The sequence below is a fragment of the Lolium perenne genome, chromosome 1 (assembly GCF_019359855.2).
Source record: "Lolium perenne isolate Kyuss_39 chromosome 1, Kyuss_2.0, whole genome shotgun sequence".
NCBI classification, from domain to species: domain Eukaryota; kingdom Viridiplantae; phylum Streptophyta; class Magnoliopsida; order Poales; family Poaceae; genus Lolium; species Lolium perenne.
The window spans coordinates 62731622-62755602 of record NC_067244.2 but is presented as its reverse complement, the minus strand read 5'-3'; positions in this window follow the sequence as shown (position 1 = coordinate 62755602).

Below are 23981 nucleotides of genomic sequence, written 5' to 3'. Positions count from 1 at the left end.
TGATTTGTTTTGGGGTGAACGTTGTGTTGTTGTTTATTCCATAAACCCTAGATACATATTTATAGTCCAGCGGACTTTCTAACGTGGGAATATCCCACCGTGTGCGATACAAACTCTAAATCTTGATCTAAGATATAACCTACTACAATTAAAGATACACGGGCAAACTAGCCCAAATTCTCCGTGCAAGGCCGCTTCAGAGATCTTCCACGTGTAGTCCTCTAAGCCCATCTCTCTTACGGCCCACCTCTGGATTTGTCCAAAATCTGGTGATAACACATGCCCCCCTGGTTTTGGAAATAATTTTTCCAAAATCATTAAGCGTTCCTCCGTCGGGTCATGTCGTGGCAGAGCAGAGCTGTTGCAGTATCCGTTATCATTATGCCCTGTCTTCTCAGCTTCTCTGCAAAATTCGATAGCTCTGGCGTCATCTCCTTGGAAACTGTAATGACAGTAAATTTCCACCAGGCTCCTCATTATTTAACTGTGCCGATCGATTAGCTTTCTTCATCCCCTTCCTCTGTTCCAGCCATCGGCACCCAAAAAACCCTCTTCTCCCTCGGCAATGTCTTCCTCTTCCTCCTCATTCTCAAACCTCTTCCCCCCATTCTCGCCGAAGAAGAACGAGGACAAACCTTCTTCCGAAGTGGACCCCCTCCCCTCCGATGATGAGAAGAAAGAAGGAGAAGTAGCGAAGGCCAAGACCTTCCCCTCCGCCAAGCTCCCGCTGAAGAAGCGCTCCCGTATGTGGGCGGACAGCGAGGATGAAGATGACGACGAAGAAGAAGAAGAGGAGGAGGAAGATGAATCTTCCTCTTCCGCCGGGTACCCGCCAACCAAGCGCTTCCGCTCCTGGGCGGACAGCGAGGACGATGATGATGACGAGGAGGAAGAGGCTCCGGCCATGGGCTGGGGTAGCAGCGACGAGGAGCTCCCCGGGAGCAGCGCCGACGACATCGACGGCGGTGACGACGAGGACAGCGACGACTAGTAGAATAGAACTAGTAGTAGCAGTGCGCTAGGCACTAGATCCCTCTTTTGAGAGCCATCGGCTCTTTCTTGTAAAGCCGCTCCTCTGAATTAATGAAATTGTTCTTTTGATTCATCCTTCAATTGACCCAATTTCATTCCTTCCGCCTGTCATATCAAGACCGATAGCAATGTATCGATTTTTTCTTCTTTTGGACGCCCATGAAGCTGGATTCTCATGTCGATTAGCTCGTAGGCCGAGAACTTCTCAATTCCAGGCTGCGATTTGGTATCTGACCATATTTTCTTCGCAATCCCTTAGCCGATGACCACTCATCGGCTATTTTGAGAAACCAATCCCTTTGCAGCGACAGGACAATCCAAAATCTGTAAAAGCCGACGGCCTCCCTTCCTGCGTCCTCGCCATTGCTTCTGCAATCTTCTTTCGCGACCAGAACTGCTTCCAGAGAGGATCACGACGCAGGATCAACCGATGCAACTCCAATTGGTTTCTAAAGAACCAAATCTTCATGTAGTCCGTTGCCCCCCGAGTCTTCATCAAGGCGAGGACAATCGTGAGCCAACCACATGTGTCATCATCAGCCTCAGAATCGTAACGCAGAAACAGCCGATTCCATCAAAATCGGCTCTCTGAAGAACTTCCAGGGCGAGCTGCCCCCCGAGCTTTCATCAAGGCAAGAATACCGGCGAGGATGCATAAGTCGTTGATCAGCTTTCTTTCTACTGATCATCGACGTTGATGTAAACCCTTGAGCACATAGCCAGTAGGTCTTGGTCCTGTGCAACTGTACTAAAGTCGATGGCTGCGCATCGGCTTTGCTTCTGAAATTTTTTTTTATTTGGCCGATTTTTCCTTAACCGGCCCCCAATGTTCCACTGCACGCATGTCTGCACATGTTACCTGCACACGTTCATCTGACTATATGCCCCCCGAGCCGAATCTGCTGAATGACTGCAGATATCGGCTTTCTTGGTTAGTCAGGGCACTGTACTTGCACGTCGGCTTCGCAAAGACTTATGCTGACTTTCATCTGCCGACGTGGCCACTGCCCAGTAGATCGTTGCTGACCACAAACAGAATATGTGCAGAAGATAATTTTGGCCGATTGCTGGAATCGGCCTCCACCTTGCTCGTTCGATGAAGGTTTTGTAATGTCCCTCCATAAACTTTTGGGGCCGATCACAAGGATCAGCCTCGCACGGTTTGCTGATTGGTTTAATCTTGCTACTCGGTTAGGCTGGATAAAACCAACCCAACCTCTGACTTGACGCGCCTGCTGTCGTCCATCTTAAGTGCATCGTATAATCGTGGAACACTAAGCTCCGTCGGCAAGACAAGCACCATGTTTGTGCCAGCCGATGTTTCATCATCGGCTTTCTTTTGCTTGGGACGCCACTCCATTCTTCGTGGACGACCCTCTTCATCCAGGGCTCGCTGAACCTTTGCGGCCAGATCAGGCCGTGCCTTCCTTAGCGTATGCAGGTATAACCTTTCGGCTTCCTCCAGGCCGCGCAAACGTTGAACCCTGCGCTTTTGTGAACGGCTGAGTCCGTCAGGGCACCACCTCGGACGGTGGCACCTGTCTTCTTCTTCTTCTAGTCCTTCGTCTTCGGAATCCTCAAGATCTGCCCAACGAAGTGACTCAGCACGTTTGCTTGGTGGTGGGAGAGGCCCTAAGCGCTCAAACACAGACACGTTGGCTGCCTCCTTCTTCTTCTTGTTGCATTCTGGGCAATTGCCGATTGTGGGCAATCGGCTCATTCCTGAATCCCAGCAGTGTCTGAAGAAAGGGCAGTCCCAGTGTCTGGCGTTGTCACCTTGCTCCCTTGATGTATCCGTGGCACGGCGCTTGTGCTCCTCCTCATAGCGATCCTGCCGACGATGTCTTCTGGCTTCTCTAGCCAGACGATCTCCTTCATCATCATAGTTGGACCGTCGGCGTTGGTCATACTGTCTCACATATTTGTTGAGGAGGTGATCAGAGAGAGGTCGTTGATATCTTATGTTCTTCACTTCTCCCTCTGTAACGTAGCGCTTGCCATCATGATGGAGCCGATCGCGTGGAGCGGCCTCCGCTGTATCCTTGCTATGAGAGCAGCTGCCCTCATCTCCATCTTTGCCAGAGTGGTTCCCAGGTCCTACCATGTTGATGCTGAACGTGGGACCTGGCTGGCAGCCCTCGGGGTAGATGACTTCTACCATGTTAACGGCGGGGAAGGGCTGGGTGTCTACCTTCATGGCGTACTGGTTGAAAATTAAACGCCCCTTCTTTATCGCCGCTTGGATGTGCTGACGCCACACCCTGCAGTCGTTGGTGGCATGTGAAAGCGAGTTGTGGAATTTGCAGTACGGCTTTCCGTTTAGCTCTTGCGCCGTGGGGAACTTGAGACCTTCAGGAATCGTCAACTGTTTCTCCTTGAGCAGGAGGTCGAAGATTTGTTCAGTCTTGGTCACGTCAAAATCAAATCCCCTGGGCGGCCCTGGTGGCTTTACCCATTTGCAGGACACAGGGGTTCCTCCCCGAGTCCATTCAGCCACTGCTACCTCTTGGTCTCCCGCAGGCACTTCACCTTCCTCTGTATCGACCATGACTACTGCACGCTTGAACTTGTCTTGGTACAGGTCTGGGTGGCGCTGTTCATATGCTGATAGTTTCTGAACCATGTGCGCCAGCGAGGGATACTCTGCTTGGGAGGCCCTGGCCGTGGGCTGTGGTGCATGGCCAGCTCCTGCCACCTCGACTGCTTCCTTTTCAGTTATACGAACCGAATAACATCGGTTCCTAAGATTCCTGAAGCGCTGGATGTACTCTGTCACCGTTTCTCCGCGCTTCTGACGTAACTGTGCTAGATCGGCAATGCTAGATTCGGAAGCTTCTGAATGATATTGCAAATGGAACTGTTCTTCCAATTGCTTCCAAGACTGGATGGAGTTTGCTGGCAAAGAGGTATACCATCCAAAAGCCGATCCTGTGAGGGACTGTGAAAAGAGCCTCACACGTAGCTGATCCGACACTGAAGCCGGTCCTAGTTGCGCCAAATATCGGCCGATGTGCTCGATGGAGCTGGAGCCATCTGATCCACTGAATTTGGAGAAGTCAGGGAGCCGATATTTAGGTGGCAGCGGGATCATCTCGTACTCATCGGGGTACGGCTTAGAATAGCCGATTGCCCTCCTTTTCGGCATAATGCCGAACTGGTCTCTCAGTATGGTACTGATCTGATCCGCCGTGCTGGCTGTAGGAGATGCACTCTGAAGATTCGCCGGGGTGGCGTACTTAGCCAGCCATGTTTGCTTTTCCAGCTCTGAGCCAACTGCAGGAGCTGGGCTCTGGAGTTTCGTCGGGGTGGCGTACTTAGTTAGCCACGTCTGCTTCTCAAGCTCGTCGCTGACGTCCCTCCTGTCTGCGCCGGAGTCCCTAACGTTGTGGCCTGGTTTGAGAGTGCCCAGTTGCCACAATCTGGCACATACGTGCACGCGTATCCTTGAGGGATCTCCTTAGGCGCCTCAGCCAAGAACTGGTAGTCACTAGGGTCACCACCGATCTTGTAGACGACGAATGCCGGTGTAGCCGGCACTTCAGGTGGTGCTGCCAACGCATATGGCAGCGGTGGACGGGACTGGAGTGGCAACTCTCCTTGGTGCGTCCCGAGAGCTGGTCCTGACGGCGAGTACTGGTGGCTCATGATCTCCTGGATCACGCGCAGAGCGAGACGCTCCAACACGTTGACCAAGTTTTCGAGTGGCGGTGTAGCGAGTGAGCCACCAAGTAGTTGATCTCCGCCGCAGGGCCCCGGTGCGTTCCTCCGACAGGCGAGAGATCTATCCCATCGAGTGCACCTTGTGGTGAGAACCCCTTCCATCGATGCCATGGGTACGGGTTCTCTGAAAAGAGCCGATGAGGTCGGCTTCGAGGGTGGCCTTGATCTCGTCATGTTTCTTCTTGAGCTCGGCAGCAGCTCCTCGTAGGTGACTCGGCGCGTGCCGTCCGTCGCCATCTCGGATGTAGATGGCGATGTGGTTGATGTAGACGATTGTCCCACCGGCGTGCGAATGTGTTGATCGCCAAAACCCACCGGCGGGCAGCGGCCTGTCAACACGGTAGAGCCGGGAAGAGCCTAGAGCTGCGGCTGGCCGAGACCCCTCCGAGCGACGGCCCGCAATGCTCTTCTGGTCACACGCGGCGATGCGAAGTGCAGGGCGTGCCACCTGACCTATACCTGGTCGTGAAGGTGATGGGGATGCCTCGCTTATGTTCCTGCATGGCATACACGTAAACATTAAATACGAGCCTCGATCGGCTCTCAGGTTATCCTGTGAATCGGCTCAAAGAGCCGATCCACCCATGATCCGTACGGGGTGCACGAATACTTGGTGATCCTGCTTGATCAAGATGAAGCTAATGAGATCTACGACGATTTAGGGTTTTCACCGCATAATCGGATCATCCTACTCCAGGTTGGGCCTCGCGGCCACGCACGGTGCTCATAAGCCGATCCTAAACAAGGCCAAAGAACCAACAATGATGTTGATCCGCGGAACATCCTGTTTAGGACTTGCGAACGCCACCCTACGTGCCACTGGATCCTCCCCCCCTTTGTAAGGCCTAACTATTGCAGATATTAAACTAATCCTTGCATAACAAGGAGCAATCGTAACGGATCAGATCTACTAGATGATGAACAAGCAGGGTGCCGCCCCCACGCCTGAGATAGGCGTGAGGGCGGCTAGACATGCAAGGGTTGCACTACGTAAGCATGTTTATACGAAGAGCTATGCTAACCCTAACACATCTATGATAACTACGTTGCGCGCCATCAAAGACGCTTCAGTACGCGCAACGCATGAACAACGTGGAGCTTGTGCTGCCTAGATCGCAAGATGCGATCTAGGCAGCATGTCGCTTACCTGATTGAAACCCTCGAGACGAAGGAGTTGGCGGTGCGCCGAGATTGATTTGTTTTGGGGTGAACGTTGTGTTGTTGTTTATTCCATAAACCCTAGATACATATTTATAGTCCAGCGGACTTTCTAACGTGGGAATATCCCACCGTGTGCGATACAAACTCTAAATCTTGATCTAAGATATAACCTACTACAATTAAAGATACACGGGCAAACTAGCCCAAATTCTCCGTGCAAGGCCGCTTCAGAGATCTTCCACGTGTAGTCCTCTAAGCCCATCTCTCTTACGGCCCACCTCTGGATTTGTCCAAAATCTGGTGATAACAGGATGTAAGCTCCACAACTTCTCAATCTTAAGCTCCCAAGTGAGGTATTCTTCAACATCAGCTCCTCCTTCAAACTTGGGTATTGAAAACTTGGGCTTACCCAAACCATCTTCCTCATCTTGTCCACGACCATTGCGGCCAAGTGGAGCCCAACCGCGAGGACGATTACCACGTGACGCATCACGAGCATTGTGTGCGTCATCTTGAAGCTCAGGATCATCGTCATCTTCGTGTTGTTGTTGCGCGGTCAAATTCTCAACAGCTAAGCGCAAATCAGCAAGACTGCGTTGTACATCCGTCATTTGATCTTGCATTGTAGTGACGGTCACATGAGTAGCATCCAGCTTTTGGGAGATCTCTTCAACCTTCCCATTAAGAACATCGTCCTGAGCGCGGAATTCACGTCGCATCTCATTACGAAGAGCCTCATACTCCCTCCATGTGATGATATCGGCAGCACTCTTGTTTTCCTGGTTAACAATTTTATGATCACTAGCAGACATCGTTAGTAGATTAGTGAACTAAATCAAAAATATATGGTGGTACTCTCACAACTCACTCAAAACTGATAAGAAAAGGAGATCTTACCGTTCCAAAGTAAATTAGTGTTGCTTACCACTTGTAGTAACAACTAGTGCACATGTGTAGCGAAGCGAATATCAAGGGTATAAGAACAAATCACATGACAAAGCAGGGTATATGTGGGGCTGTAGGTAGGCTACCTATTTGCACCAATAACAAGCTCTAGCGCTGACTGTAGACAACCAATGATACTCACACAAGGCGATGTAATGGGGCAATGCAACTATATGTGGGAAAGGTTGCAATGCACAAGAGAGACGCTAGCAAAGCTCAACGAGACAGGCACAAGATTGCTCAACTACGGGTGCAGTAAAGTAAACTTAGGCCTTCACTTGATTCAACTAGCACTTCACTTTTCTTTGTTGGAAATTTTCTTTTTGTATAACACACGCAGCTATGTAGCTCTTTTTGCTTCTTTTCAATTTTTTCTCCTTTTTTTTTTTGATTTTCTGACACAACTTCTTGATAACACGGCCAACGGAAATATGCAAAGCACCGATAACCTAACGAGCAGCCTGTCGAGCGGTAAAACTAGTCTCTTCTGGGGAAGTTCCTAGTCACTTTATATCGAAAAGGCTGTGTCTATGCATGTGTGCAACAGTAGTTGTGAGAGAATAATTGCTCACAGCGCTCGTGTGGATACGAGAAGACTAGGGTAAGGTAAGCCCCGCTCCTCTCCAGCGCCGCCGCCGCCGGCCGCCTGGCCCCGGCGCCCCGTCCTCCCCTCTCCTCCCCTCCCCCTCTCACCATGCCGAGCCCGCGCTCCGCCTCCCCGATGGGGCCCCAGCCCTGCTCACCCGTCTTGATCTGGAGGCACCTCCCGTCGAGCTCGGAGTCGTCAAGCTCTGAGTCCATCGCCCCGGTGCTCCATCGGAGTGACGAGCGCCCAGTGGTGTCGGGCTTGGGCATCTCTGAATCCTCCTCCGCGCCGGACAGTCCTGGAGTGGATTCCGGCCGGGTGGAGCGCGAGCTCGGGCAGGGACCTGTGGTGGAGCCGCCCTGGGAGCGGCCTCCTCCGTCGCGCAAGACAAAGTGGAGGGCTCGTGTGGAGGCTCGCAACGGCACAGGCCCGGCCAGGAAGGTGGCGCCGGAGATGGACGGCCTATGCTTCAAGTGCTTCCGGCCCGGCCACCACAAGAAGGAGTGCAAAAATGACCCCCTTTGCTTCAGATGTGCAAAGGACGGGCACGAAGCCAAAGATTGCAAGAGGCCCCGGAGTCCCCCGTCGAAGGACGAGCTCCGCCGCGCCGAGATCGCCAGGCACGCGCGCCAGGAGCCCATGGGCATCCAGGATCCACGCCATCCCCGCCGTCAAGTTGGCGCACGCGCGGGCGTTCCAAGAACTCCGCCCCCGCCGCCTCCACCGCCGCCCGCACATGCCTGGCCGGAGCTCCCGCGTTCCTCGAGCCCCGTGGAGCCTGTGGTACAACGTCGGAGGGTGGTACCAGCTGGGAGCGAGGAGGCCCCCACGGAGGCGCCGCTCTGCGTTCTGCGTCACTCCAGGAACATGCAGGATCTGGAACGGCGCTTGCAGCACGCCGTGGTTGCCTATGTCGGTGGAGACCGGCCGGCAGTTACGTGCGCGCAGGTGGTGGACGCTCTGGAGGCGCAGCTTGGGATCCCAGCCCACCGTTGCTCCGTCCATCGTTACCAACCGGAGGACTTCCTCATCGTCCTTGCTACTGAGGAGCTGAAGAGTAGAGTCACGTCAAGCCCGGCCATCCACCATGCGGGTTTTTCGCTCTTCGTTAGGCCCTGGACGCGTCTGGCACAAGCCACCAAGGTGAACAATAGGCAGCATGTGCATCTCGTTTTGGAGGGCATTCCCCCCCATGCTTGGGACAAGGAGACGGCTGAGGAGCTTCTGGGCACATCATGTGTGCTCGAGGACCTGGCGCCGGCGACGCGCGAATGGTCCGATCTGGCGCTGTTCAGGCTGTCGGCTTGGACTGACAACACGGAGGCCATTCCACCGGCGAGGACGTTGGTGATCCCGGAGCCGGAGGAGGTTGATGAGGTTTCCTTGGAGCTTGCCCGCCACATCAGGGAAGAGGTCAGCACCCTGCGTTACAAGGTGCTCATCCACATCGATAGCGTCGAGGATGATCGTGCTGCGCCGTTCGACGCCCCGGATGGGCCTGCCGGCGATAGCTCGCGGTCTCCCAGGCTAGGCGGCGGCGGCCGACAGCGTCGGTGGTTCCAGTGGCAGCGCGGCATCCCGGACCGCCGCGGAGGCGGCGACGCAAACATCACCGGAGCTGGGGACGACAGGCGCACATACAGACATGCCCTTGCGGCACCGTCGGATTGGATGATCCCACCAATGGAGGGCCGGATGGCTAGCCACGTGGCCTCGGCCGGACACGAAGCTTCGCGGTTCCTGGGGCACCCACGTTCAAATTTGGCGGCGCCGACAAAACATGCAGACGCGGGCACAGGTGCTTTTTGCAATCCCAAGGCGATAGATAAAGTGTGGGTCAGGAAGGCAACTCAGAACAGGCCGTTGGAGCGGCTCGTGGAGGATCGTGCGATCGTGGGCGCGACAGTTGGCGTTGGGGTTGGTGGAGCACCCTCCAACGTTCAGCTCTCGGGGCCCACGGGTGTACTGATGCCAGAAGGAGGTTTGGACCCTTCTGGTGACTTGGTCTCCGAGGAGGATAGAGACGCGGCGCTACGTTGGGAGGACGCGTCGGATTCCCTGATTGGTGGTGACTCCCCGTGCATAACGACAATCTGGGAATGATGGAGCAGTATGTGCTTGTCCCGTTGGATGTTGGGGCCACAGCGGATGGGGACAAGGCGCAGGAACCGGTGAAGGACCACCCTCTCTCCCCTGTCCAATCGGAGGCGGGATCCTCGGACCGAGCCCCACCCGCACATGCCACGGCCTCGGGAGCAGATGGAGCAAATTTCTCGGGATCAGTGGACGAGGAGACCCACGTCTCGCCGACAGGCACGGAGAATCCGGGATCTTCTGTGGCCGCTATGCCTGTCACCGGACCTGAGGCAGTTAGCGAGGTGGAACAGGAGGTGCTGGCGATGGCCAGAATCAAGGCTTTTTGTGCCAGCATTCTGAAGACTCTTGCACCGCCGCTGCTCCGGGAGATTGAGGCGTCGAAGAGGCTCAGAGCGGAGGCGGAGCCCTTTACCCCCATGCGCGTCACAAGGCAAGCATCTACAAGAGGTGGTCCGTCACATAGCAAGCCGGTGAAGAAGGCTTCCGCAGCGGAGACAGTGTTGCTGAAAGCCCTGGGTATTACGCCGACGGAGCTGGCTGTGAACGAGGAGGACCTGCTAACTTTCCGCAAGCTGTTTGATTCCCCTCTTAGGGAACAGCATTTGAGAGTGATTGCATCCATCTTCGGGAAGATGGTGCCCACGAGCTTTCCAAGCCTGGAGGCGTGCCGAGTGGAGGGGCAGGCGCAGTAGATGCGCTGTTGGGAGTTAGGAGTGATGAATCTTTCTCATGGATATAAACCCAGAAGTGTTGAACCTCAATGTCCGGGGCCTTAATGACCCGGCTAAGAGGAATGCCGTGCGAGAATTCGTGGCCTCTGTTCGAGTTAATATCGCTTGTTTCCAGGAAATGAGAATTGATGTGTTTGACGATTTCATACTCATGCAATGTTTGGGCCCATCCTTTGATGGCTACGCGTACCTCCCAGCAATTGATACGCGCGGTAGCATCCTGTTGGCATGGGACACGTCGGTGATCGACATCGCCAACACAAGTTTAGACACTTATGCGCTCACAGGCGAGGTTTTGACCAAGGATGGGAGAAGGTGGTGGATCACCACGGTATACGGACCGCAGAGCAATGAGGAGAAAATACACTTCCTGACGGAACTAACGGAGCGGCGTTCGCTCTGCCCTGGCCCCTGGATGCTCCTCGGAGATTTCAACCTCATACTCTATGCCTCGGAGAAGAACAACAGCAACCTGGATAGGAGCATGATGGCCAGGTTCCAGAGCTTCGTGCAACAATTGGAGCTCAAGGATCTTTATATGCATGGGAGATTGTTCACGTGGAGCAATGAAAGAGACCCACCCATGCTCACACGTATTGACAGGGTTCTGGTCTCCATTGACTGGGACCTGGAGCACCCGGATGCGTTGCTTCAGGCGCTGCCTTCCTCCCTCTCGAATCACGTGCCGTTACACGTGTCGATCAGCGCGTCGCTCAGGCCCAGGAGACGTTTCAAGTTCGAGCTAGCCTGGATGAAATTGGATGGGCTTGATGAGGCCATCAAGGAGGCCTGGACTTGTGATCAGAGAATCACGGACCCGTTCCGGAGACTCGATGCCCTTTTCAGAAACGCGGCAGATGGCTTACACGCTTGGGGACAGAGAAAGACGGGCAATATTAAGCTGCAGCTTGCGATCGCAAATACAGTCATATTCCATCTAGATGCAGCTCAGGACAGGAGGTGTTTGTCGCAAGGGGAGATTTGGCTTAGGAAGTCTCTGAAATTGGCGATCCTTGGACTGCCATCCTTGGAAAGAACTATGGCGAGGCAGCGGTCTCGCATTAGATGGCTACGGGATGGTGATGCAAACTCCAAATTGTTCCATGCAGTGGCAAATGGGCGAAGAACCAAGAATTTCATCGCTTCAATCAAAGTGGGAGAGCAAATCATCACGGAACAAGATCGGAAGGTGGAGGCTTTCTCGGATGCGTATATGCAACTTCTGGGATCTATTCAGAACATAGACTATACCCTGGACCTCGAGGCCTTAGGCTTAGTCCCGCGGGACTTACAGGAGTTGGACGCGGTTTTCACTGAAGCAGAGGTATGGGACACTATCAAAGACATGCCGGCCCTGACGGATTCATAGGGGCGTTCTACCAGAGGGCATGGCCGGTGATCAAGGCTGACATCATGACAGGGTTGCATAAGTTGGGAGTTGGCGATGGGAGGGGTTTTGCGAGGCTGAATAGGGCCTTGATCACCCTGATCCCGAAGAAGCAGGATGCAACGACCATTGGCGATTACAGACCAATTAGCCTGGTACATAGCTTCTCCAAGCTTTTCTCCAAAGTGGTGGTGAACAGATTGCGCAAGAGGCTGCCAGACATTATCAGCGCGAATCAGTCGGCATTTGTGAAGAGAAGGTGCCTTCATGATAACTTCCTGCTTGTCAGGCAGGTGGCAAGACGCATTAATCAGCGGCGACAATCAGGAATTCTACTCAAATTGGACCTGTCGAGAGCTTTTGACAGTATATCCTGGGGCTTCCTGTTCGAGGTTCTTCGGAGGCTAGGTTTTGGGCCTTTGTTTCTCAAGTGGATCACGATCTTGCTTCACACAGCAAACACCTCAGTCATAGTGAATGGAGTTCCGGGGAGAAGAATCACGCACACTAGAGGTCTGCGGCAAGGAGACCCGACATCGCCGATGTTGTTTGTGATCGAGATGGAGGTCTTGACGGCGGTGTTGGTGAAGGCTGTGAATGACCATCTCCTCACAAATCTGGCGGGTATCACGGCCTTGCAGAGGATTTCAATCTACGCGGATGATGTGGTGATTTTCGTTAGGCCCGTGGAGCAAGAGCTGAGGACGATCAAGCAGATCCTCGCTATGTTTGGCGAGGCATCTGGGCTGCAGGTTAATTACTCCAAAACCACAGCCACGATGATCAGAGGGACGGTGGAGGATAAGAGTAGGACACAGGAGATCCTTGGATGCCAGCATGCGAACTTCCCCATCAGATACTTAGGTTTGCAGCTAGCCTTGCGACCCTTGACTCGGGCCGAGTGGCAGCCCCTCCTTGATGCTGTGGTGCATGTACTTCCAGCATGGCAGCGAGGCCTCATTGGCAGAGCCGGCAGACTGACGCTTATAAAGTCCGTGATACTAGCAAGACCAATCCATCACATCCTGGTAGATAAACCCCCGGAGTGGCTCGTGGAGGAGGTGATCAAACACATTCGATCTTTCTTCTGGGTTGGCAAACGACAGATAAATGGCGGTCAATGCTTGGTGGCATGGGATAGCATCTGCAAGCCAACACGCCTTGGCGGATTAGGAGTGAAAGACATCAGACTCCATGGCTTAGCTCTTCGTGCGAGGTGGGCGTGGCTTCAGAGAACAGATCAGAGTCGACCGTGGCAGGGTTTATCGATGGTGCTTGACCCGGAGGTGGTGGAGGTGTTCCAGAGCCTAGCTAGAATTAAGGTTGGAGACGGGAGAAAGGTCTTCTTTTGGAAGGATCACTGGATCAACGGCAGATCGGCGGAGCAGATTGCCCCCTTGGTGTTTTCGACAGTGTCCACGAGACGGAGAAACAGCAGGCTCGTCGCGGAGGCGTTGCTGGAGAATGAATGGTTGGCGGATATAGACATGGACTTGTCGGTTGAGGGATGTGCGCAATGCGTTAGGCTATGGGAGGAGATCGAAGCTGTGCCCAGAGACAGCCAAATCCCGGATTCCTTCTTCTGGACGGGATCGGCCTCAGGAACTTACTCCGCGAAGGACACATATCGGATGCTTTGCCAGGGATCTACGCAATTCAACATGTATGAAGCAATTTGGAAATCCTTTGCCCCACCCAAAGGAAAGATCTTTGCTTGGCTAGCCGTGAGGTACCGCCTCTGGACCTCGGATCGGCGACAACGCCATGGGCTCCAGGAGAATATCGATCCTTGTGCGGTTTGCTTACAAGAGGAGGACACTGTTGATCACATCATCATGCAATGTCCCTATGCTCGCCAAGCTTGGTTTGGGTGCCTAACTGCTGCGGGGCTAAACATTGTGGAGCCAGGGAGAGAGAGCCGCTTGGAACCTTGGTGGGATGCGGCGCGAAGCTTGGTTTGCAAGAAGGACAGGAAAAGCTTCGACACGCTGGTGTCGCTCACGGCGTGGCGTTTGTGGAAGCAACGGAACGCTAGAGTTTTCGGAAACACGGCGGAGCAATGCAACACGACGGAGCTCCTTAGGAGAATCGCTGATGAGTTCAACATGTGGAAGCTCGCTAGAGTAGGAGGGAGACGCTTGATGCCGCGAGAGTAGGTCTTTTTGGTGTTGAGTGTGTGAGTGGGTGGGCGCATTGTTCGCAATGTTGCTTGCCGTCTTGTAAATGTTCTATGCTCCCTTCTATAAAGATTTGGTACGCCAATTTGGCGTACCCTCGAAAAAAGAAAAGGCTGTGTCTATGGTTGGGAACAAGCACATTGTACGCTATGTGGACTCGGAGTAACAAAAACTGACACTAGACGACAAAGTAACACAAGATGATAGAGTAAACTCAAACCCTAAAAGACTAGATGGAAAGAAAAGATACGCAAAAACAACTACGAAAAGCAACTAAAACTTGAAATTAGTGCAATCTAAGGCTATGGCAAACCCTAACCCTAACTTTTATGGTTTTTTCTGGATAGGACAACACTCACAACTCAACTATGGGGTGGATTGTGGATGGCTTACCAAGGAAAACTGGAAATCTGATACCAAGATGATATGGGGTGGCCCGATCTTCTCAGTAAGCAACGGTGGTGATGATGATCACGGGGTGATGGCAGCGGAGAAACACGACGATGTAGTGGAAGATAACTTGTATGACGCAACGAGATCTCTCGATTGGTCCCTGTCGCCAATGCCACAGCTCTCAACCCTGCAAGATATTCGCAACTCCACACACTTGCGCACGTAGCCGCCGACCATGAAGCGGTAAGTTGCAACCGTCTAATTCCCAATGGAACAGCAGATCACACAAGACTTTTTCAGGATCTACACAATATCAAGCAATATGGTGTAGGGATTCAATAGTTTTGCTAGAGCAAACAACTAAGAACCAGGGTTTATCTTGAACGTGGTCTGAAGCAGCTAGGGGGGCGTCCTGGGGACTTATATAGGCGTCCGGGACGACTCCTGGTCGAAAAGATACAAGAATAACCGACCCAAAATAGATCTGGTCGAGACAGACTCGGACGGATCCGGTCTGGAATCCGGTCAACCGGACCTGGGACCGGGCCGGCCGGTCTGGCATCCGGTCAACCGGGCGGCAACCGGAAAGTTCGCAACTTCGTCCGGTTTGGCCCCGGTACGATGCGTCCGGTTGGCGCCCGGTCAACCGGGCCAGGGACCGGGCTGGCCGGTCTAACCGGGTGCTGGACCGGCCTGGACGTCGACTTCTCCTCTCGCGCATGCCTCCCGCTCCTCCCTCGCGCGTCCATGAGATATCTTCATGTCCAGCTCCATGTCCAGCTTCACGTCCATCTTGACGTCCGTCTTCGTGTCCAGCTGCTCCTCTACTCCTCGTGCGATACTCGTCTCCTCTTGATACCTGATGATACATAAGTAATAGGACTTAGGCAGTATAAAGTTCTCATCAATCAAAGTACCGTTTAGAAACAAGTTCACCTGTTGTTTAAGTAGCTTCGCACGAGCCCTTGTAATTGGTCCAATCCGAACTTCATTGGACTTGAGCTTCACAGCAGGTTCATCTTCATTTATCAATGACGGAGGTAGTGGTGTAGTAGGGATGTCCTCATCATTGGGCGACACATTCGTGTTTTCCCTTTGTTGGAGGCGTTGCTCTTAAGCCTTCGAGTAGCGTTGGTACTCATTTGTCGGTTGCTGCTCGTGTTCATCACAATTGCTGAAGATTTCCCTTAAAGACGTTGATGTGAGGACTTCGTTGATGGTTGGGAGATCTAGCGACACCCTAGGCTCTGCTGTTAAGCGGAGGAGGAAGACACCAAGCCCTGGACAATCTTTTTCTTGCTTTTGCTTGTTGTAATCTTTCTTCTGTAGTTTCTATGTGTTGTTCTTTTCTGTTTGAGCGTAATTTGTAAGCTTATAACACGACAATGACTTGTGTTTGCAATACTTCTGGCCGGTTAACGGTTTTCTTAATTTAAATTCGGGTTCCTTGAGCCTTGTGTCTATTTTTTTCGAGAATACACCCTGGAAGGTGTACTAATCATATAGAAGAAAGGGCAAGAAAGCCCGAGCCACGTGTATCACTGCCAACAAGGGGTGGCAGCTCCCCTTCTGAACGAAAGTCTAATCTCCATCTCTCCACGAGAAAGGAAAAGGCTCAGGAAATCCAAAGGACTCCGAGCGGAACAGCCTAGCTACACACTGGTACTCCTCCCTAATCCTATGCCTAATGGCCTCCGCTGCCGGGGTGGCGCCATTGAACACCACCTCGTTCTGATGCCTCCAAATACACCAGAAAACCAAAATGATAGCCGTCCACATATCCCTCCTCACAGAACTGGTGCAACTGAGCGAGGTCCACCAGGGCACAACCTCCGTGTCCACGCCGGGCATCCACTCCAGCTTGCCCCAACGTGCTAGCACCCAAGCCCATACCTCACGAGCAACCACGCAACCAAGAAGGAGGTGCTGGAGCGTCTCCTGCTCCTGGTCGCAAAGGGGGCAAGCAGCCGGCCTCGGCAAGCCGCGCCGCTGAAGCCTGTCCGCCGTCCAACACCTGTTGCGGGACACCAACCAAGCGAAGAACTTGCAGCTATATGACGACCTCGAACGCCAAATCTCCGAAGCAATTGGTGCCACCACGGTCCCAGCGAAGAAAGCAGAGTAAGCCGACTTCACGGAGAATAACCGGTCCGCCGACCAGCGCCACACAAAGACGTCCTCTTGCTCAGGTACCAGCGTGTAACCGGCAAGGATGCCCCACAGGTGAAAGAACTCTGCCACCGCAGCGGGACTCAGGTCAGGTCCGCAGTCCCGCATCCACTCACCGGCTAGGCCGTCCTTAACCGAGCGGACCTTGGCCTTTCGGGCCGGGATCATGGCCACCAAGTTGGGAGCGTGGTCCACTACCCTGGCGCCCTGTAGCCAGCGGTCCTTCCAGAACAAGGCTCGCTCGCCGTTACCCACCACGACCGCCGTAGCAGACTCGAACAGGCCCGGGCCAGGGCGGGGATCTGGAAGAGCCTTGTGTCTAAAAACTACAACTTTTTTGTGTGTTCCGCACTTAATTCAAGTTTAACTCCTATTATATCAACTAGTCATGAACCCGTGCCTCCGCACGGGCTCGAATTTTGGTAACTACTAATTCAATCTCTTTCATGTATTGCCTTGACTGATTTGATCTCAAATATGGTCTCACATTCTTCGCGAAATTCACAACTTCCATTGCCCATTGCTAGCTGCAGATGCCGGAGCACGGATTTGATTTGTGTGTGTGCCTAGAGCATACCAAGTTTTCTTTTAGTCGGAATATATACAAACGCTTAGCTGCAGATCGATATTTCATGAATTACAATATTATAATTTTGGTAACTACTCCCTCCGTGTCCGCAAGGTTCTAGTTGATTTATGTTTTTTCACAAATGCATGTATGTAGACATGTTTCATAGTGCAGGTTCAGCTACATATTTCCTTGTTTCACTTCATCGTATATTTGATTGTAGATTAGTACTCTAAATGTTGTTTCAAATATTTGTTTAGTTTCTTAGGCGGGACTACTTTATGTTACTAACACATGTGAACAGAGTTTAAAAAATCGTGGCCCACTGTGCAGTTTTTACGGTCAAAACAACCTTGCTCAAAATATGATCTTTATATAGACAGATATGTCCAGCCGATGCTTTGCCAATTTGTCTTCACCTGCATAGTAAGAAAATTGCACCATAATTAAAGTACTTGAGTAAAGAAGAACTAACAAATTACAATCAGATGAATCTTTATGGTAATAATACTATTATCAACCATTTTACAAAAACTGGAGAATGTCTCAAGAGACAAATTGAAGCAATTATTGGTAAGCAAACACGTGATTGCTAGTTTATCTAGAAGGTTGAACAATAATTTTGATTGCCATTGGTATATACTTTAAGAATTGCACTCTATTCGTTAATTAGTTAGTCTACAGCCACATGATGATGCACGCTGGCCCGGTATCAAGTGACTTCATCAACTAAACATCTTTCCTTGAAAAGAACTCCGCCAATAGTATTCATGTTGTCAATAGTAAAACTTTAATAGTCTCCCTCAAAAAGAAGAGCTTCTCGATTCATAAGAAAAGAACTGCTCTTCAAGATAAGTAATTTTAAACATACACTCTGTGTCTTTATAACATGTGAATACATGCCTAGTACACATACCAAAACAGTGGCAAAGTCGAATATTTAGAGCGGATACGAATCAGAAGTAGTAACCCAGAATTTGTACTCTGTAGAAAGTATTGCATACTAACCCTTTTCAGTGATAGTTTGAACTGCAAACATGCACATAGAATTTGGATAAAATATAATGTCGGCATTATCCGATGGTGCATATAAAATAACATGGTATTAACATGTAAGTTTCCTGTTGAGTTAGGCAATCAGAAATATATTGTTACAACAGAGTTACATCGTCACAGTTTACTACAAATTCAGTAATGCTAATTCTTGATCTCAAGCTAAGTTCAGGTGGCTTGATCTTCTTATGAGACATGACCCACAATATATGTCTTAATATTTGTCTCCAGCATACATTGATTTAAGCATCCATGCAAGTGAATGCCGTCCAAAAGTCTGCATAATCTCTAGTTATCCGACATAGTAAGAAAACAGTGGAAGAAACAATCCAAAAACATATATAAAAGCATGTGCATTTGTATGGAGGAACCATGGACTTTTACATTGATTTGGCAGAAATAAAATGTAACTCGTTGGGGAAGCAAAAAACAGAAATTTAGTGAGCCGGAAACCTATGGAGGGGCAAATAAACTCCATACATAAGGTCGTGACTCAAGTAGCATCTACAATACTACAATAGCATGTGCATTTGCAGTCTAACCAATAATGTGACCAGAATCTGGAAGCCGCGTGGATTCAGAATTTAGAGGAAGAGGCTTAGGGATACTCGAAGATGCTGGGATCGTATACCTTTTTCTGTAGTTGGATTCACGTTTTGCCATTGTTCCTACAATCCCAATCCTCTGAATTACCTGAAACTGAAATGATCTCTGGAGTCTGGACATGATGTATCTTGCCGATGCTTGGAAGATGAGAAAAAAATTGACGCCATCAGACCAACACCACTTTGCACAGTTAACCAATCAGTGGAAAACGTGATTATCATGCTATCCAACTCAATTAGTTAGTGAAACACAAATTACCAGTATAGCTTCTGGATTTACCTTATGTAGGCTGAACATGAAATAAACTTTGGTACCCACCGTATATATATAGGCCCTGCCCACGTCTGTTCCAAAGTCATTGTACTGACCCTTTGTGTGGGTTACTTTGCACAAATGTGAGCTTGATCGCGTCCATCTGCTGCATCCGTAAACCTGCAGTGTTAGTTTTTCGGGCTCGCCTGTTGGCAACAACAGTGACAGCCTTCGAGAGTAACACCAGCAGCGGCCGTTTCATCGATCTGTTTGAGGCTGCAAGGTTAGGGCAAGGTTAGTGCGAGGAGACACGTGGTAGAGAGTACTCTTACAGCATATACTTTAGTATCATGGACTGAACCACTGCATAGAAATTTCTTGGAAGTTTCTTTGTGTAACTGGATGAGCGCAAAATTGAAAGAACAGATCCAAGTAAACAAAATTGTAAGTTTGCTTATTCGAAACAGAAAGAAGACTGAATTCATAACATGTGATGCTCCAAATCGAATTCTCCGCTTTCAAACCAGCCATTCTTAACAATACGAAATTAGAGGAGGTGCTCCAAATCAACCCGTCGTTAACTCTAAACGAAATTAGAGTTCAATGTGCAGAAATACGTCAACCTCACTGGTCAACTGAATACCCTGACTGGATTATACATCACCTATAGATCTTATTTCATCCTACTAATACGTATCTAAACAGATCTGAAACTACAGGTCACACACCGGTAGGGAGTAAGTCTGACACTGCACCATCCGTACATTATGGGCGTACACCTCCTCGTGGCTGCAATAACCATCATGGAATATATTCAGCGGTTTAACAGCAACGTGATCACAACTTGGAAGCTTATGTTGGAGAGTTGGATTGTACCTCCTTTAGACCGAATTTAGATCAAACACTGAAGCTGATGACGGAATCGAGGGGAAACGCGGGCGAGATGTACGATAAAGTAGAGCAGCCGCAGCCGTAGATGACGCACCGGCGGGCGGGCTGAGGCGTGGCGGCGAACTGGCGAAGAAGAGGAGGCGGCGAGAGTTGTTTCTGAGGCACCCCACGGGAGTGTTTTTCCCCTAATCCTGCGGTCAGGTTCACCTTAAAGAGGCTAGCGCGTGGACGTCTGATCCAATGGTTCTAATTAGCTAATAGTTAGATCGTACGGATAATCTTTTCAGTTTTCTAGGATTAACGTGATGCTTTGTTGGGAGTCTCCAATTAATAAATATAAGATTTCAATGTTGCTCAATCCTACAATCAATAAACATCCTATGCATTTTAGCGACCTAGAGTTCAATGCCAAACTTCTTTACGATCTGGTCGTTCTAGTGTGTCGTCTCCCTCTCTGAATTATAACATGTGTTTTAGATATTTCAATACAAGTAAGAACTAAAATAAATGAGCAGACATACTAAAATGCATCTAAATCATACGATTCAGAAAAACTAGACCATATTATGATTCGGAACGAACTAATCCCACCTTTCCAGCAAGCAGGACGCTTGTGTTAGTCACAAGACCTGCAAGTCGGGCATACGACAAGGAAACGGTGGAATATGATCACATCGAAGACAGTACTTATTCATAGCGTCTGTCCCCCAAAAATATAGGCAGACTTTTGGTAATAATTAATCGGAGGTTACTCTCTGTAACATGACTGGATTTTCTTGCAAAAAGGACACAGGCAAGTCGCGAGCTGGCTTCGCAACAGTATGGTACAAGAAGTCAAGAACTCAGTGGGCAAGATTGCAAGAAGCCAAGAAGACACGCAGCGATATTTTCCCTGCGTTGGGGCCTTGGGGGGCCATTGTATCACGAAAAGTTGACTGGCGTCCTTGGCGTTAACTAGCTGTGTGATTCTGTGAATCCGTGAGTCTCTATGACCAGTTAACAAGTACGTCAATATAATATAACCCTTTAATATATTTCTCGCTAAAATAATGCATTTTTTTAGCTCCGAAAGATTAATCCATGTTCTTTAATGGTATTATTAGCTCACATCCGGAAAATCCGAACTGTAATCTCGGTGTCAGTAAATTCCAAAATGCCATATTTGAAAGATAATAAGACCATGTTCCCCAAAAGCAACCTTTTGGTAAAACTGGTATCTGTAAGTTTGCAGCTATCATCTTAATTCACACTACCTCCCTTCTGATAAATAAAACTTGAAAAAAAAAACTATTGAAGTAGTACAAATTTAGTTAAAAATCAAATCTTATAAAGTTTGGCAACATATAACATTTTACGTTGAATCTAGTAATATTAATTTGGTATCATACTATACCATTAGTCTAACTTAGAGAATATTTACTTCTAACTAAATTTATAAGCATTATTAATTGAAACGGGTGGAGTACATTTCTAACCCTTTGGATAAGCATCCAACCATCTTCATCTCTACCACACACCATATAGCATATATTTATTTTTGCGGTAACATTTTTAGGGAATAACAGAGGATAAAATTTCACTAACAATTTTGCTGGAATTGTACGGGAATACATTTTCTTATCTATACAATCTTATACCGTAATATGTGCAATCTCTAAATCTTAAGTCTTTTGTAGATCATTTCTCGGTTCATTGAAACAAATAATTGAAACAACACTATCAACTTATTCAGTGTTCTTGGCATCATATGACTTTTTTGGTCCATGGTGAAGTCAGAGGCAGAGAAGTGGCAATGTTCTTGTTGGAGGCATTATTTTGGGAGTGGAGACTATCTTCGAAGTAAAAAACCTAAGATCTTTGATCGGACAACGACGGCGCTTGTGCACTGTTCCCTTCTTAGAGGTGGCACTTTTGAAGAGTCTGAAGTTCAAGTGTTGTCTTAGTGGTGGATGTATTGTTGTTATGGCTAGAATAATGTAGCGGGACTTTTATTTCTTAGTTTTTTTGTCTTTGTGTATCCGCACTATCATTAAGGCATTACGTTGTGCAAAGACTGGATGTATTTGATATCTTCCTAATATTAATATATTACCTTTATAAAAAAGGACAAACAATAACTATGTTGTTACAGACCAACGTGCAACCTTAGGTGACTGGAAAAGAATTGAGGTACCCAAATATCATGTTTAGTGAGTGTCTTCAAGAATATGGCGTGCGACAAAAAAAATATGTACAATTGACATTTCTTTACACCTGCCATATTATCTTTATTTATTGACAATCAATACCACATATATTCATATTCATAGTAATAAATAGTACATGATAGAGACATGAGAAGGCTCCAAACGATTATAAAATAAAGTCTAAAAGAAACGAGCAAATCATCGAAGTCTTCAAAAAAAATTCTTCCATAACATAATATGTACTTTCTCTTACGACAGCTGAAAATAGATACCAAAGCATATACCTGAAAATAGAAACGAAGTTACTCCATAGTTTTAATTTGAACCGCAATGCGAAGGCTATGTGCATCCGTGCAGACATTAAAATAGTCAATCAAGATCAGCAAGAGTACCAAGTACCAAGACCAGTATGTCAGGAAAAAATAAACCAACAACTTGATCAATGTTGGTGGAGAAACAAGAGTACGAATCACCATTGTCGAGGACGTAGCAGCAGGGTCAGATATTGTAAGGATAATCCTCCTCGTGGCAACCATGAGAAAAGATCGTAAACCGATCCGGCGAAGCAAGATATGAAGACACATACTTGAGAATTATAATCCTTCAACACCGCCATTAATGTCACAAATAGATGTTGTCGTCAAAGGAAGGGACGTAGAACATTTATTATAGACGATGTCATCTCCATTGAGGCATAGGCCCAAAATAAAAGGTACGGTTTTGATTTTTTCCTTTTCCCAATTTTTCAAAAATTAAACTATTGAATTTTGAACAAATGGTTAATTTTGATAAATGTTTAGATTTAGAAAAGTTCATATTCAAAAAGTGTTCAAACTTGGAAATTATTTAGAATCCAAAAAGTTCTAATTTTGAAAATTGCTTAGATCTAAACATTTCAAATTTAAAATATTCAAAATTTAAATTTATTTAGACTTCATTTTTATATATATTTTTTTAGTAAAATCAAATTTATAATTTTATATTTCAATGATGTTCAAAATTTTCAATCAGAAAGAAAGTAGATAAGAAATAAAAAAGGAAAAAAGAAGCTAGAAAAAAAGGAAAACATTAGGATGAACGACAAGAAACCAATCAAAAAGGAACCGAACCGAAAAATACCGGCCAAAAAAAGCGAAAAACTAGAAAACACTCACTGTATAACATGAAAGCGGCTGGCCCAACCCACGAAAGAGTTGGTCGAGCGTGTTACTAACGCGTTGAACGATATATAGGGTTTGTCGGTTGGGCTACTGAAGGTGGATATTTTTATTAAACTAAAGGACGGTAAAATGTTTGCCCCAATCTATTAATTATGAAGAAGAATGCCCTGGTAATTAATTAACAGAAAATGGGCAGTGCATAGTGAAATTCAGTTATGTTGAGTACTGAAGGCCTTTTTTCTTCTTGTAAGAATGAATCAAGCCTGGCCCAAATCGTCCCGTTCCACTATGTTTTTCTAAAGAAGCTTCTGCTCCAATATCTTGAACTAGGCCCACCTGATTTTTTTTTCACAAACTCATTTGCCCGTGAAAGACTTATTTTCTTGGTTGCCAGATGAAATAATTGAAGTTCACTGATGTACTGTCCCTATTTTTTACTATTTCATACAGAACAAAATACATGAACTTTGTTCAGTATGAAGCTACTTTGATAGTTTTACATGCTTTGTATTATGAAGACAGTCAATATGCCATATGCAAAACAGAAAACGTGCAGGTCGCGCGGAAGTCGCAAAAAGGACATGACTACATGAGGCATTTGCTTAGTTGAAAGCTTCCTTTGATTAGCTAGAAGTTTAAGAATTAAGACAATGATCATATTTATTTTACCCCTCAGCCACAGATGCCCAAGTATTATTCCGACACAGATTTTTTTTTTTTGCGGAAGTATTATTCAAACAATGATCATATTCAGACACAGAATCTGAGCCCCCAAATTTTTAGAACGAACAATCACCCAAACTAACCTTATATTGCATCTTCGGACATCGATTTTTTTTCCTTTGTAGTAAAATATTATTGAGAAAT